Genomic DNA, 18128 nt, shown 5'->3' with positions numbered 1-18128 from the left:
AATTCACCATTGCAAAGTGTAGTTTCTCTAGATGGACATAATGCTGTAATGTTATTACAGTAACTTCTGAGTGAATCGAGGACAGGTAAGATTAAAATAGCTTCTTATGCACAGAAAACTTGATGGGCTATTCTGTACATTCGTTTCCTGTATTTCCTAAAATAATTTTTATGACCAAATGAGTGGTGTCTGGATCAAAATGATCGCATTTTAATTTTTTAATTCAATTTAAATTAAGTAACATATTAAACGATTTATCCTTCTATCAAACACGAATGTTCCCTGGATCAAACGTCCTGTTTTAATTATGTAATTACTTTATATTTATTTCTAACGGGTGCAGCGGAGCACACGGGTACGGCTAGTAAAGTAATAAAACAATATTATACATTTCATATTCCTGCAAAGTGCATCTGACTCAACAAAATAGTAACATTTCGTAACTTGTGACTAGTTGAGAAGGGAAGGAAAGGAAAGGAAAGGAAAGGAAAGGAAAGGAAAGGAAAGGAAAGGAAAGGAAAGGAAAGGAAGGGAAAGGAAAGGCAAGGCAAGGCAAGGGGCAAGGCAAGGCAAGGCAAGGCAAGGCTTTCATTTCAACTTTTTCCTTATCAACAATTAAAATCCTCATGAATACCTGTAAACTGTTTAAAAGTTTTTCGTTCTTCAGAATATTGATCTGCTATTTAGCTTCTGAGGGACAGATTTCTTTTTATTTATGAAGCTGAAAGTTTGAATGGTTTTCATTAAATTTATATTACTACGATGAAAAGGAAAGTGCTAGTAATTTATAATAACTGTTGGCATTTAATGGATATTATGTTGACGAGAAATAGTTTTCTTTGTCTTTATTAACGGTACGTTTCAGAAGACAACAAATTAAGTTTTCAGTAGTTTGTCTATATCTATAGGCTTCTTGTCAGGTTTGAATGACTTGGTTCATATTTATCATGCATCTGAAAGCAGTAGTCTGGCGCAGGTCGGCGGAACCCAACAGTCCTTTCGGGTCACTCTTAGGACTGTTTGGGAGTCACGTGCAACCACACTGCCTGCCTGCTTGAGAGGGAAGGTTGCAGGCGGGCGAACGATACGAAGTGTAAACCCGCTTACAGACGTAAACAGTCATGGGCAATCCTGATCGACAGTTTGCCTGTCTCTACTTGGTAGTATAGTTTTCCAAAGAACGCGGGTTCAAATCGGGCCTAGGGCTAGGGATATCAATTTAAAATATTGTTACAGTTGCCTTCCGACGAGAGGGAGGTAAATTTGCTTCTCCCGTGTCGAATATATAAAACAAACGTTTGAGGTTATAACATTTTATTTTGAAGTGGGTACTTTCATTTAGAGAATTATGCACAAGATGAGAACTCTTGTGATATTTGAATAAGACCATCAATGATATTTGTAACAAACAGAAACAGATTATATTATAAACCAAGATACTTAACACTTACATTTGCTAGTACGGCCATCACACAATATCACGGCCCACTGTATTGTTAAGGAAACAATGAAAACATTCGACATCCGAACATCAGGTGCGACAAGATATTAAACAAATGCGCATCAGATGAGATAAGTTTGTGTCGAAAGTTGACTGTGATTGGTTAAAATTCAATAGATCTTATATTCCATTGGTGCATTGATACATGAGCGAAAATGCCTGTATAATTCAGTTTCCTTTGTTGCGTAGAATATAATATTTATTTACAAGAATGAAACATCCCCCAGAAACGCTAATATGTTTTCGCGGGATATCAGCCGAGTTAAGATTTTGGAATGCTCCAAGCTTTCGACTGCTATCTCTGCAGCCATCTTCAGGGAAGTGATGTCCGAACAGAAAGTCGAAAGGTTATATAGATGTGGCTGTCTCAGGTGAAACGGGATTGGTTGGCGGATCGGCCAATCCGGGGCCGGGAATTGTCATCGCTCGTAAGCTCCGCCCCTCCCGGGATTACTGCGGATTGGCCGATCCGCCAACCAATCCCGTTTCACCTGAGACAGCCACATCTATATAACCTTTCGACTTTCTGTTCGGACATCACTTCCCTGAAGATGGCTGCAGAGATAGCAGTCGAAAGCTTGGAGCATTCCAAAATCTTAACTCGGCTGATATCCCGCGAAAACATATTAGCGAACCAACGCCGAGAAAGCCTCAAATCATACATCCCCCAGAAAATTAATTGAAGTCTACCTCAATGTTTATTTTTTATTTTTTTTGTTCAAAATACAATTTTCCATTCGAAATGAAAGACATGTTTTCAAACATTAACCCGAGGAGGTTTGGTAGAGAAACAGTCGTTGTAAATGACAGATCCCTGTAGATTCCCTCAGAACGCGAATATATTTTTTTTTATCCGTGTTTGTTTTCCAGTTCATAATAATGTGTAAAAAAAATATTTCAGATCCATAAATTCTGTAGAGGCCATGTAATGGATGATGTTTGTCTGTTTTGCCCTTCCAGGAAACGTTGAAAGCGTGCGTTTATGAATTTGAGTTGGTCTCACATGTTTTTATATTCCTCTGTGCAAACAGAATGACATTCTATGTAATAAAATTGAGAGGTATCAAGATCCACATGTACATAATCCGGGTTTATGGATTCTCTCTCCGTTTTTATATAGGCCTAGCTTAATTCAACACACAACTTCAATGCATGGAAGAGGTGGATTTCTGTGTCTGAGAGATACTTCAAATTTGAACTCCACAATATTTATTGATATTCGTGCAACATTTTATCATATTGATTTCACTATTGCTCTATTCATTCTCGTATTTCATTCCGAAATTTTAGTGTTTAAATTCCAGTTAAGGATAATTAATTTTAAATATAATAATAATAATAATAATAATAATAATAATAATAATTACTTACTTACTGGCTTTTAAGGAACCCGGAGGTTCATTGCCGTCCTCACATAAGCCCGCCATTGGTCCTTATCCTGAGCAAGATTAATCCAGTCTGTATCATCATATCCCACCTCCCTCAAATCCATTTTAATATTATCTTCCCATCTACGTCTCGGCCTCCCTAAAGGTCTTTTTCCCTCCGGCCTCCCAACTAACACTCTATATGCATTTCTGGATTCGCCCATACGTGCTACATGCCCTGCCCATCTCAAACGTCTGGATTTAATGTTCCTAATTATGTCAGGTGAAGAATACAATGCGTGCAGTTCTGTGTTGTGTAACTTTCTTCATTCTACTGTAACTTCATCCCTCTTAGCCCCAAATATTTTCCTAAGCACCTTATTCTCAAACACCCTTAATCTCTGTCCCTCTCTCAAAGTGAGAGTCCAAGTTTCACAACCATACAGAACAACCGATAATATAACTGTTTTATAAATTCTAACTTTCAGATTTTTTGACAGCAGACTGGATGATAAAAGCTTCTCAACCGAATAATAACAGGCATTTCCCATATTTATTCTGCGTTTAATTTCCTCTCGAGTATCATTTATATTTGTTATTGTTGCTCCCAGATATTTGAACTTCTCCACGTCTTCAAAAGATAAATTTCCAATTTTTATATTTCCATTTCGTACAATATTCTGGTCACGAGACATAATCATATACTTTGTCTTTTCGGGATTTACTTCCAAACCTATCTCTTTACTTGCTTCCAATAAAATTCCCGCGTTTTCCCTAATCGTTTGTGAATTATCTCCTAACATATTCACGTCATCCGCATAGACAAGAAGCTGATGTAACCTGTTCGATGATGATGATGATGATGATGATGATGATACACAAAAATTGCTTTTTTGTGGAGAGCAGAGAGAAAATCAAGAAGGTAAAAAATTAGAAATGAAAAATTAAAGAAATTATTTAGGTAGAAAAAAAGCATTATTGAAGAAATTGAAAGATATAAGATTAAAATGAATTGGCCCCGTGAAGAAGATCAGAAACAGAATAATACTGAAGATGATGATAGAGTGGACTGAGGAGGCAGCGAGAAGAAGAGAAAAACCAAGAGAACAATGAATGGATGACGTCAGAAGGAGTATGACTAAAACAGATCTGACTGAAGAAGATGCAGTATCTAGATATTTGTGGAGAATAAAAATTTATTTGGATGAAATAGAATTACTGTATTTTTTTGTTATTTAATGACGCTGTATCAACTACTAGGTTATTTAGCGTCGATGGAATTGGTGATGACGACATGGACATGGCATTTGGCGAGATGAGGCCGAGGATTCTTCATAGATTACCTGACATTCACATTACGGTTGGGGAAAACCTCGGAAAAAACCAACCAGGTATTCAGCCCAAGCGGGAAACGAACCCGAAACCCGAGGGCAATTTATATCGGATCGGCAGGCAAGGCCCTTAGCTTAATAAACTATGCCCATGGCTACTGTAATGTATAAAATCCATAAAGATAATAATAATAATAATAATAATAATAATAATAATAATAATAATGATAATACCAACTGATAAGGTTATCTAATATCTGAGTGAGATGAAAATAATAATGCCGGTAAAAAGAGCGTCGAAAGTTAACCAGCTTTTGCTCTTAAGGGGTTGAGAGAAAACCCCGAAAAACTTCAACCAGGTAACTTGTCCCAGACAGGATCTGAATCCGGGCCCACCCTTTTCATGGTTAAGCATACTGACTTACTCCAGAGCGGTGGACCAATTAGAATTTTGGATCTAGTACGATACCGGGTGGTCCAAAATTCTCGATTCATTTTGTTGAATTTTTTATGCTTATTTTAGTAGGTTATTTTACGACGCTCTATCAACATCTTAGGTTATTTAGCGTATGAATGAGATGAAGGTGATAATGCCGGTGAAATGAGTCCGTGGTCCAACACCGAAAGTTACCCAGAATTTGCTCATCTTGGATTGAGGGAAAACCCCGGAAAAACCTTAACCAGGTAACTTGTCCCAGAGAAGATCTGAACCCGGGCCCGTCCTTTTCACTGTTAAGCATACTGACTTACTCCACAGCGGTGTACCAATTGGAATTTTGGATCTTATACGATACCGGGTGGTCCAAAAGTCTCGATTCATTTTATTGAAAGCATGGCCCAACGTTAATGATTGTTACATTATGTTACTTGTCAAAGTCTTTGCACAGTATTTCATTTATTATGTATTTTATTCTCGTTTGAAAGTGTAACACATATCGAAATATTTTTGTTACCCAGTCTTGTTGAAGAACATCCAAAATAATTCCCTCTGTTTATTTACCAGGTGCAAGTTTTATCTGATTTTGTCTATTTCAATGAATGTGACTTCACATCTTTCTAATATATTTTTGTCTGTTCCAGGTTGTGCTTCTACTGCCATATGAAGACACCAAAGCGGACGACTGATAACAGGTACAGTCAAGTACATGTTATAGTACTCAGTTACATAACATTCATTTTACAGTATTTCCACTCAGGTGATCTGAGAAAGTTGTTGAAATTATCTATGTATACCATTAGATTCTAAGAGTATATTTAATGATTTAAACGCGTTGAGATTGTCTATAAAGTTTAGTTCCTAAAATTTACATTTCTATACAGGGAGTAACGAAAAAAATTGGACGAAAGTTTAGGCGTGGATTCCTCATATGTATAGAACAAGAAATAGTTCATTCCCGGCTGGAGGCGATAAATTTTAAAAGTAGCATAGATTCCTCCGTGAAGGATGTCAAGCGAGGAGGCAGTGTCCTGTTTTTACGCCACATAAAGAAATCTTCTGCCTTATAATAGGTTCTAGGAAAGTTTGTCCATTACATTCAATTTCGACCGTAACTAGCCTTGTTAGTTGAAATATTTCTGCTTCTATAGTTACAGTAATTATCGTTTGATCTGTAAGAAACCAGTACCGTATTAAAAAATGAGTTCAACTGGGTAACACCGAATTCATCGCATCAAAAACAAGAAACTGCTATAATCTCGGGATATAACAAACCTTGCTGGAAGGTGGATCAAGACCATAGAATATAATGACCTTTACTTTGGAGGTTGGACCTAAAATTTTAATCCCAAAACGATATTACGCAAGAATATGTAATTTTATTAAAAGAACGATATTTAATAAGTTCCAATGTTTGAGACGAAAATATTACTATATTAATTAATTATTACTTAATTCTACACAGTAATTATATCAGGTCAACAACAATTCTGACACTCAAGATTCGTCTGTCAGTGACTATATGAGCAAATTTATTTCATTTCTCTTCTTGAAATGATGATATTTAATTCATTATGACGTCACGTATTGTATTGTATTTATTAACATTCCACGGTATTCATACATTGCTTACAGCTAGAATATGGAACAAGTCAAAAAAACTTAATACTCTTATAAAATCTTAATTTATAGTCACAGTCTAGTTGAAATATATACAGAAGAGATTTACAATATAGTCTACTAGTACAACACAAAGTTTTAATATCAATTTCATGAAGTGTTATTGAATGTCATGAATTCACCTACAGAATAGAAGGCGTGAGAAATTAGGTACTTCTTTAATTTGGCCCTAAATAATTTTATGTTTTGAGTTTCATTTTTTATATCCATAGGGAGGCTATTAAAAATGTTTACTGCCATATAACGCAATCCTTTTTGATAGCACGATAGACTTGCCGATGGAGTATGAAAGTCACTTTTTGACGTGTATTTTTGCTATGAACTGTTGAATTAGTTACAAAGTTTTCACGATTACATACGAGGAAGATTATTAATGAAAAGATATACTGACAAGCCATGGGCGTTATTTGTAGTTTTTTGAAAATAGTCCTGCACGATTCCCTAGCTTTCCAATTACTCTTTTTTGTAATATAAATATATTGTTACTATCTGTGGAATTTCCCCAGAATATTATTCCAAAACTCATTACCGAGTGGAAGTATGCAAAGTATATTGTTCTTAAGGTATTGATATTTACTATCTTTTGCATAGATCTAATAGAAAAACAAGCTGAATTTAGTTTGGGGGTAATTTCTTTAATATGATTTTTCCAATTTAACACATTATCGATTTTTAAGCCAAGAAATTTGGTTGTCGTTGTTTCTAATCGGGATCTGTTGTTAATCATTGCGCTAGAAATTTACGAGGTTGAATTTGGACAGGATTTAAATTGAATTATGTTAGTTTTGTTACAATTTAATACCAATTTATTGGCTGAGAAACAGTCACATATTTTGAAGAGAATTTCCTCTGTTGAAGATTGGAATGTGTTGGAGTTATTGGCTGTAATTACTATACTTGTGTCACTGCAAATAATATGGGATGACCTACATCTTTTATTAGGGGGCAAGATCATTTATAAACACTAGAAAAAGTAGGGGAACTAATATTGATCCTTGAGGAATCCCATTATTAATAGTTCCCCATGTCGATGCAGAAACCCTTGGATATGTCCTGGGAGCCTGCCTTTATGGCGAAACATTGCGTATACATAGGCACCATGCGATTAGAACTAAATTGGCCGGTGCCCTTAGAAAACTAAAATACACCGTCTATGAAGAAGTCCACGGAACTTCCGACAATGGCAGTAACAGACGAATTGACATAATCGCCATTACCGAATCCCTGTCTCAGGGTATGATAAACCATCAGGTTTTAAACCTATAAAGGGCAGCCCGATGACGTACATGAGGAGATACGAGCAATCTACGTTCCAACCATGGCGTATTATACAGATAAATACCAACTTCACGATATCAGTGTTACGGGATTGATGTTTGGAGCAAGAGGAACGATACCCAACTTGTCTTCTCAATTCTGTAAGACCCTAGGACTGCACAAATCTTTTCTGAATGAACTGGCCCTCCTCATAATTAGAGAGTCAGTCAAACTCTTACGGAACCACGTATTGGACTCTAATTCAGTGCATGGAAAAAATTGACGCACTATTATCATTTTTCTTTTTCCTTCTTAGCTTTCATTGATTCTTTACTTGAAATTTTTTTTTCTTCTGTAAACTGCCATTTTTTGTTTGTGTATTTGTTTACCTTTTTTTTCTTACTCTTTTAGCTCTCATATTCTATTTGTTCTTGCATTGTTTTTTATGCTTTGTGTAATGGGAGCCTCTAATTTGAGGAAGCTTTGATAAATAAATAGTTGTATTGATTTCAACTTTCTGTTTCCTATCTATGAGATATGAGTGAAACCATTGGTGTGCAACACCTTTAATTCCATAATAATCTAATTTATCTAGCAGCATTTTATGATTTGTACAGTCAAATGCTTTGGACAAATCAGAGAAAATCCCTCGAACTTGTAATTTTTTATTAACTGCCTCCAGAATTTTGTCAGTTAAACTAAATGTTGCATTTTCTGTGCCTTTATTTTTCCTAAGGTCATGAGTAAAGTTACACAATTCTTGGCAATGCAACCCTGATGAAGAAATCTGTCGGTAGTTTCGAACCTTGGAGATATATCTCAACATAGGCAGAAAATCCAGAATTTCTCTTCTGTTTGCTGTTTCGTGACATCGAAGTCTAAAGACACATACTCCATCAGCATCATGTGAAATTCCTATTTCGCATCTCAACGATTTCTGTTCTTTCACACGTGGCAGTGGTTGAATAAATTGATGTGACACAAAATAACTGAACCTATTTTCACGCTTCGTAGATATTTCTGAATGGCAACACATCAGTAATATTGGAAACACTGATAACCCGGAACTGGTTCACCAAAATATCGATGACTCATAGCACAGATGTTGTGTGTCTTCCATTTGTGGTCAAAAATTGAGATACACTACACGTCAAAAGTTTTGGATCAGCTATGAAAATAACTATATACTTTATTTCAATGTACAAACACATCGGAAAAACTAAATAAACCAACAAAATAAATATTTATGTCCCCTTCATGAATTTGTAAACGTATTATTCTCTAGTTTTGAAGAATAATAGCACTTTCTCCTACACCACATTATTCTGAAAGTGCAAATACATAAAAAAAAAACTGGCATATCTGTACGCTAAAATAGTAATATGCGTTACAAGGGCGGTATGTTGATGTTTTCATGTTCGAGGAAAAGATTAAAAAAGCGAAACGTAGTTGAGCTTTTTTAATTTCCGAGAATTGAAAGAAAACATACCGCTTGTGTATCGTACATTATTTTGTGGGAAGATCGTTTATTACATACCTGAAAGACGAATTTCTAATTAGTTGCAATGAAATCTCCATCTTGGATTCTGTTCAATGACGGCAACTTTTAAAAACTAAAATATATATCTTCAACATTGTTGCTATAAAATGTTTTCTGTGTTTACTATATTCCAGCAGGCCGTGATATACGTCTGTCTTTTTTTCCCCCAGTCTATAAATGCGAACTTAAAACAAACGGTAAGGTTATGTAATGATTTATTTTTCATTTTAATATTTTAACAATATTATTTATATAACATATTGCAGTAATAACATCCGCATCTGGAATCTTGTTGATTTTTTCACGGCTTCCTTAATGTTACATGCATTACAAATGCAGTAACTTTTGTGGTGTTGTAGAGTTTACTTAATTTTTTCAAATATTTAAAAACGATAATTAACAGTGCAATTTAGGTGAAATTGCAGTGGTAAGTTTCCAATTTATAATTATTACTATATTAAACATCTCTAAAAATAATATGACCACCTCTGTGGCATGCTGGTCTCTTAAGCAGAGGGCACGGGTTCGATTCCCGGTCGGGTTAAATTTCCTGGTTGAGGTTTTTCAGGGTTTTTCCTCAACCGTAAGGCAAATGCCAGGAAATTCGGGCCACAACATCCCTGAAAATCACCGGCCTCATTCATCACCGAAATCATATTCATAACAAATCAGTCTATATATATAGTCGCCATCTAGTTCACAACAATAGAACCATTCTCAACAATAGTACACAGCCTTCGGATTTCAACCAAAGATTGACTCGCGATATGACCAAAGCGAGTATAAATAACAGCGAGAAAAAAAAAATGTTAAAAGCCTAAAGCAGTAAAATGAATGTCGCGCTTAAGCGGTAACAAGAGGGAAATTGTTATGTGTGTTAGGTTGGGAATACTGAATGTGGTATTTTACACTTACCGCATATTGGTTTTGTGCGGAAAGCAAGCAAATACGCACGATCTCGCACAAAAATAAATACGTAGAAATTAATAACTATATATTAGTTGGTTCCGGACCTCAACGAAAACACACACATTAGTCAAGACGTAATTTTATGTTGATGCTTTCTTTATCCACAGAAACTCTTGCAAGTTAAGTGATACTGATCGCTGAATTTCTCATCTTTTTCTGAGCTTGTTTGCACGAAACTCTCACGAAGGGGGCTTTGATATTAGTCCCCGTCACGAGAAATAATGATAGAGTGCGAGCAGTATACCTTCCCTGCCACAAACCTCTTGTCGTTTATCCTTTCAACAGTATTGAACAAGAAGCGAAAATTTGTCGACACGCGAGAACTTCAGGGCTGTCCTACCCCAGAGAAATGTCTTACTTATTTACTTATGGCTTTTAAAGAACCCGGAGGTTCATTGCCGCCCTCACATAAGCCCGCCATTGGTCCCTATCCTGAGCAAGATTAATCCAGTCTCTACCATCATATCCCACCTCCCTCAAATCCATTTTAATATTACTTTCCTATCTACGTCTCGGCCTCCCTAAAGGTCTTTTTCCCTCCTGCCTCCCAACTAACACTCTATATGCATTTCTGGATTCGCCCATACGTGCTACATGCCCTGCCCATCTCAAACGTCTGGATTTAATGTTCCTAATTATGTCAGGTGAAGAATACAATGCGTGCAGTTCTGTGTTGCGTAACTTTCTCCTTTCTCCTGTAACTTCATCCCTCTTAGCCCCAAATATTTTCCTAAGCACCTTATTCTCAAACACCCTTAATCTCTGTTCCTCTCTCAAAGTGAGAGTCCAAGTTTCACAACCATAAAGAACAACCGGTAATATAACTGTTTTTTAAATTCTAACTTTCAGATTTTTTGAGAGCAGACTGGATGATAAAAGCTTCTCTACTGAATAATAACAGGCATTTCCCATTTTCTCAGTTCATATTGCCTTCAATTTCCTTCCGAGTGTCACTTATATTTGTTACTGTTGCTTCAAGAAATTTGAATTTTTCCGTTTCTTCGAAGGATAATTTTCCAAATTTTATGTTGCATGTGGTTTTGATATGTTCACTGCAAAGTTAATAAAATTGCTAATAATTTATATTGCTAATCCGCTTGTACATATATTTTATTTGTATTTTTTGCATGGCAAATTTCCTGACAAATTAAAAATTGCTATCATAAGACCAATTTTTAAATAGGTATGGCGATAAAATGAATATGAATAATTATAGACCTATATCTTTCCTTTCTTGTTTTTATAAATTATTTAAAAAATGCATTAAAATTAGAATAATTGAGCATTTAAATTAGCAGAATATATTAAGTGAAAAACAATTTGGATTCAGAAAAAAACTATAGTACAGAGAATGCTATTTTCAATGTTACTCAAAAAATTATTAAGGTACTTGATCAAGGTTTTAAGTGTGTTGATATAAGAAAAGCTTTTGATACTGTAAGCCATCATTTATTATTAGAGAAATTAAATTGTGTTGGAATTAAAATTAAAGCTTTTAATTTATTAAAATCTTATTTAAATGATAGAGTTCAAGCTACTAAAATTGATAATGTATTAAGTGAATTTATTAAAATTGAAATAGGTGTTCCGCAAGGTACAGTCCTTGGACCGATTTCATTTTTAATATATATTAATGACCTTTTAATGATAGACCTTAAAGAATATGAAGGTGATTTATATTCGTATGCTGAAGATACTGTTTTACTTTTTAGTGGAAAAACTTGGACTGACGCTTATTATAATGCAAATTGCGGCTTGAAATTAATAAAAAACGGTTCGATTGAAATTAACTTGTAATTAATAGGGATAAAACAATAGCTATCCCATTTTCTTTAAATAATGAAGGTAATAAATCAATTTCATCTATACCACAAATAAAAATGCATAATTCTGATTGTTCCGGTATAAATTGCAATTGTTCAGTTATTAATGAAGTTAATGAGGTTAAATATTTAGGTGCAATTATTGATAATCATTTAAACTGGAATAATCATATTCACTATATTTGTAATAAATTACGTAAAACAATAAGTTACTTTGTTATTCTCAGAAATATTGTGTCAATTAACTGTTGACGTATAATTTATTTAGTATTATATTAATCTATATTTATGTATGGTATCATGGGTTGGGGTGGAACTTATAAATCCAACCTTTATCCGTTAATTTTACTACAGAAAAAAGTATTAAAATTTGTTTAAAAAAGCAGAAAGCTGACCCAACTGAATTGTTGTTTAAACACTTCAAAGTTTTCATAATTAAACAAATTTATTATTGTATTTTATTAAAATATTTTCATAGAAATTTTAATAACTTTGAAAGGTATATACATAGATATAGAACTAAAAATATGAATTCTCTGCGTTTGTCTGAACCAAAATGTAAAATAAATCCAGCTTTTCATCATAGCATGAGTCAAGGTCCCAGATTATTAAACACATTTTATTCCAATAATATTTCAACCAAGAATCCTCTCCAAATTAATAAAAAAAACTTGTATTGGATTTATAGTTTAGGTTTAAACATATTAAACACTATTTAATCTGTATTCACTCTCAATTTTAATTTTATTTTTGTCTGTATTGGAATCCCCTCCTGAGCTCTTACTCATTCAGCAGTGGGCTAGTTTATCTTACATTGTGTTTATTGACTTGTATTCATTTCAAACTTACTAGCAATAAAATAAATAAATAAATAAATAAATAAATAAATAAATAAGTAACTAAGTAAGTAAATAAGTATGTAAGTGAATAAGTAAGTAAATAAGTAATTTATTTATTTTATTTATTTATTTATAAGTAAATAAGTAAGGAAGTAAATATTCACTTATATGAAGTAAGTAATATTTACTTATTTATTTAAATAAATTACTTACTTACTTTATAAATAAGTAAATAAGTAAGTATGTATGTAAATAAGTAAGCAAATAAATAAATAAGTAAATAAATAAGTAATTAAATAAATAAATAATTAAATAAATAATTAGTTAAATAAATATATAAGTAAATAAATAAATAAATAAATAATTAAATAAATATATATATAAATAAATAAATAAATAATTAAATAAATAATTTAATAAATAAATAATTAAATAAATAAATAAGTTTTTAAATATATAATTAAGTAAATAAATAATTAAATAAATAATAAGTTAAATAAATATATAAATAAGTAAATAAATAAATAAATAATTTAATTAATAAATAAGTAATTAAATAAATAAATAATTAAATAAATAAGTAAAAAATAAATAAATATCGTATTATGTCTTTGTCACGACACATAATCATATACTTTTTCTTTTCAGGATTTACTTCCAACCCTAGGGTTGCTAGAATGTAGTGATGTGCATTCCATCCACAACCCCTCCTATCCAAATCCCATCCTCACCTTCCCGTGGTGCAACCCGTTTTGAACGAACGAGGCTCTGGGGACCGAGTATCAGCAGTATAACTGAAATTTCATATGCAGAGGAAATGCTGTATAGGTGGGAACCCCACCAATTGTACCTCTCTGGGCTAGCAACCCATTGCGCGTCATTTATACAATGCTTTCAAGTCTCAACAGAAGCCTCGGATGACAAGGATGGATTATAAGAATGACGACTCAGGCTAGAACAAGGACAAGACAAAAGAAAATATTTTAAAATTTGGAACTTGGAATGTACAGGGCATTTCACACAAGGAAGATCAATATTTTAACCAAAAATAATATTTCATATACATCTTGATTACACAACTTTTAACACTGTATCACTTCGGAATATGTATGATAACTTTCTTGTTTTAAATTCTAATGTACCTTGTTAACAGGTTTCGACCTATTTTCGATCATCTTCGGAATTGGTCGTTGTTGGTCTTGGCGCCTCTTGTTTCCTGTGTGAGTGCGTTCGTAGTGTAGAGGCAAAGAGTGTATGTGTTCTGAAATTGAGTTGTGTGTTGAGAATATCGTTGGGGTGTGTTTTCGTGTGTCTGTATATTTCATATTGTTCTAGTGTGTTGAGTTTATGGCTTTTTGGTTGGATGTGTAGAATTTCCATGTCTGTGTTGATGTCTCTGTAGGTGTGGTTAGCATTTGTGATGCGTTCTGCATATGTGGAGGTGTTTTGTAATTTTGTTATGGCTGTGATGTGTTCTTTGTAACGTGTTTGAAATGATCTGCCTGTCTGTCCTATATAGAAGTTGTTGCAGGTGTTGGAAAAGCATCTGACAGAAACTGACCTATACGAACTCTGCTGTAAGTTTCACTGAGACACATTTTAATTAATCGAACTAGTTTCTTGGGAATACCAAATTAAATAAGAATGATACATAAAACTTCTCTCTTAACCGAGTCATATGCCTTTTTGAAATCTATGAATAACTGATGTACTGTACCCTTATACTCCCATTTTTTCTCCATTATCTGTCGAATACAAAATAACTGATCAATAGTTGATCTATTACGCCTAAAACCACATTGATGATCCCCAATAATTTCATCTACGTACGGAGTTAATCTTCTCAAAAGAATATTTTACAAAATTTTGTATGACGTCAACAAAAGTCATATTCCCAAATTGCAAGTATAAGATTATAAATTTCGCTAGATAATGCGCTTCCACCCTCTTGTATTAATTCCGCTGGAATTTGATCGATACCTGGAGACTTGTACTTTTTCAGATTTTCTATCGCAATTCCGACTTAGAATGTGTGGTTTCGGGTATAAATGGGTCAGCAATTTGGATTCGAATATCGTATCGTTAATTTCTATTTGGTCTATGTATATTTAGTAGTTGCCCAAAATAGTTTTTCATCTATTCAGGATTGAATGAGAGTCTGCAAGCAAGTCACCATTCTTATCCTTGATCACGTTTACCCTTGCCTGATATCCATTCTTAAATTCCTTTATGCACTTATATAAATCTCGAATGTTTTTATTATTATTATTATTATTATTATTATTATTATTATTATTATTATTATTATTATTATTACTTACTTACTTACTTACTTACTTACTTACTTACTTACTGGCTTTTAAGGAACCCGGAGGTTCATTGCCGCCCTCACATAAGCCCGCCATTGGTCCCTATCCTGAGCAAGATTAATCCATTCCCTATCATCATATCCCACCTCCCTCAAATCCATTTTAATATTATCTTCCCATCTACGTCTCGGCCTCCCCAAAGGTCTTTTCCCCTCCGGCATCCCAACTAACATTCTATATGCATTTCTGGATTCGCCCGTACGTGCTACATGCCGTGCCCATCTCAAACTTCTGGATTTAATGTTCCTAATTATGTCAGGTGAAGAACACAATGCGTGCAGTTCTGTATTGTGTAACTTCCCCCATTCTCCTGTAACTTCATCCCTTTTAGCCTCAAATATTTTCCTAAGCACCTTATTCTCAAACACCCTTAACCTCTCATCCTCTCTCAGAGTGAGAGTCCAAGTTTCACAACCATAAAGAACAACCGGTAATATAACTGTTTTATAAATTCTAACTTTAAGATTTTTCGACAGCAAACTGGATGATAAAAGCTTCTCAACCGAAAAATAACAGGCATTTCCCATAATTATTCTGTGTTTAATTTCCTCCCGAGTATTATTTATATTTGTTACAGTTTCTCCCAGATATTTGAACTTCTCCGCCTCTTCAAAAGATAAATTTCCAATTTTTATATTTGCATTTTGTACAATATTCTGGTCACGAGACATAATCATATACTTTGTCTTTTCGGGATTTACTTCCAAGCCTATCGCTTTACTTGCTTCCAGTAAAATTCGCGTGTTTTCCCTAATCGTTTGTAGATTTTCTCCTAATATATTCACGTCATCCGCATATTATTATGCCTATAATTAAATGTAAAAGGAATATTGTCAAAGAACTGGAAGGTTAAGTGTTAGAAAGAGAGGTTGGGAAAGTAGAAAGAGGATGATGCAAACTAGAGAGACTATAAACAGAAAGGACATGAGAAACAGAGGAGGATATTGTTCAAGAATGAAGAGGAGCTGGCGGTAGGAGCCAGCAGCTGTATGGACAGACTTTACTTGACTCGCACAGCTTCATCGAAAAATCGATCTGCGCCAGCCGGGACAGGAGCAGCGGGGAAGTTCCGGCGGCTGAGAAACTTCCGCGTCCGCTTCTTCTTCTTCTTCTTCTTCTTGAAGAACTCGCCCGTACAGCCCCAGGCTCAATGTAGGAACGTAAAGAAAACAACTTCTCTGCGACCTACCTTCTGTCTGTTTACGTCTGATATGAAATGAAGATCCACCCGACACTGAAGGCAAGATACTTGGAATGCAGCCGTCTGTTTATAAGATAGCGATCTGCTGCGCCCAAGAAATTGTGTTGTATTTAATACTGGAGTAGATACAAGCATAATAGTTACGGATATTTCAGATAACTTTCCTGTCCTAATCATGTGGCCGATATGTAGCTCCGAAACGTTGGATGTTTCTGTAACTATGACACTGTGCAGAAATCCAAACATTTCGCACAACGTTAAGGGGACAATAATGTACTGGAATTTCCAAAAATTTATATTTTTAAGTGTAAACTAAACTCTCACTTTGAGAGAGGAACAGAGATTAAGGATGTTTGAGAATAAGGTTCTTAGAAAAATATTTGGGGCTAAGAGGGATGAAGTTACAGGAGAATGTAGAAAGTTACAAAACGCAGAACTGCACGCATTGTATTCTTCACCTGACATAATTAGGAACATTAAATCCAGACGTTTGAGATGGGCAGGGCATGTAGCACGTATGGGCGAATCCAGAAATGCATATAGAGTGTTAGTTGGGAGGCCGGAGGGAAAAAGACCTTTGGGGAGGCCGAGACGTAGATGGGAAGATAATATTAAAATGGATTTGAGAGAGGTGGGATATGATGATAGGGACTGGATTAATCTTGCTCAGGATAGGGACCAATGGCGGGCTTATGTGATGGCGGCAATGAACCTCCCGGTTTCTTAAAAGCCAGTAAGTGAGTAAACTATAGTGAAATTAATAACTTCCATATTTGTAAGGTAGTTTCGCCAAATGTTTGGTTAGTAATGGCAAATGTATAAAATTTCATCCCTCTGTTACAAGCGGTTTGTATTTTACTAATATTTCAATAAAACATGTATTGCTTGATATAAAAAGACCCTCGCAACACAATTTGCATTATTTATAACTGATATTCACTAATATGGTTCAGTATATACATGGGAACAAAACATACTATGGAGTTTTCTTGTAAAATGAATCACTAAATAACTAGATATTTTTTATAAAAAACAAAAAGTAATAATTATAATAATTACGATAATTATAGAATAATAAATTTAAGAGATAAAAAAAGAAGGAAAGATATAATTAGAAGTGGAAGTACAATAAAAATGAAAGAGAGACAGTTAGAAAAAGTGAAAGCATATTAGAAGAAACAGTAGAAACAGGGAAAAAGGGAAAGAGCTAGAAGAAGTGAAAGCAGATTAGAAGAAACAATAGAAACAGGGAAAAAGGGAGAGAGCTAGAAGAAGTGAAAGAGATTAGAAGAAACAATAGATACAGGGAACAAGGGAGAGAGCTAGAAGAAGTGAAAGCAGATTAGAAGGAATAGTAGAAACAGGGGAAAAGGTAGAGAGCTAGGAGAAGTGAAAGCAGATTAGAAGAAACAATAGATACAGGGAAAAAGGGAGAGAGCTAGAAGAAGTGAAAGCAGATTAGAAGTAACAGTAGAAACAGAGAGAAATGGAGAGAGTTAGAAGAAGTGAAAGCAGATTAGAAGAAACAACAGAAACAGGGAAAAGGGGAGAAACCTAAGAGAAGTGAAAGCAGATTAGAAGAAACAATAGAAACAGGGGAAAATGGAGAGAGTTAGAAGAAGTGAAAGCAGATTAGAAGAAACAACAGAAACAGGGAAAAAGGGAGAAACCTAAGAGAAGTGAAAGCAGATTAGAAGAAACAATAGAAACAGGGAAAAATGGAGAGAGTTAGAAGAAGTGAAAGCATATTATAAGAAACAATAGAAACAGGGAAAAAGGGAGAAACCTAGGAGAAGTGAAAGCAGATTAGAAGAA

General features: G+C 34.4%; 1 protein-coding gene across 1 annotated transcript in view; it reads left to right on the top strand.

Moving 5' to 3' along the window:
• The window catches only part of LOC138704372 (neuroligin-4, Y-linked-like), a 1066533-nt gene that overhangs the window by 227754 nt on the left and 820651 nt on the right, over positions 1-18128 (top strand). The window contains exon 2 of the mRNA XM_069832203.1: positions 5280-5330. The gene's annotated coding sequence lies outside the window, so the exon portion shown is untranslated. The remainder of the gene's footprint in view (positions 1-5279; positions 5331-18128) is intronic.

The sequence above is a fragment of the Periplaneta americana genome, chromosome 8 (genome assembly GCF_040183065.1).
Source record: "Periplaneta americana isolate PAMFEO1 chromosome 8, P.americana_PAMFEO1_priV1, whole genome shotgun sequence".
NCBI classification, from domain to species: Eukaryota; Metazoa; Arthropoda; class Insecta; order Blattodea; family Blattidae; genus Periplaneta; species Periplaneta americana.
Note: the sequence above shows the minus strand (reverse complement) of the source record. Positions and strands in the feature narration are given on the sequence as shown.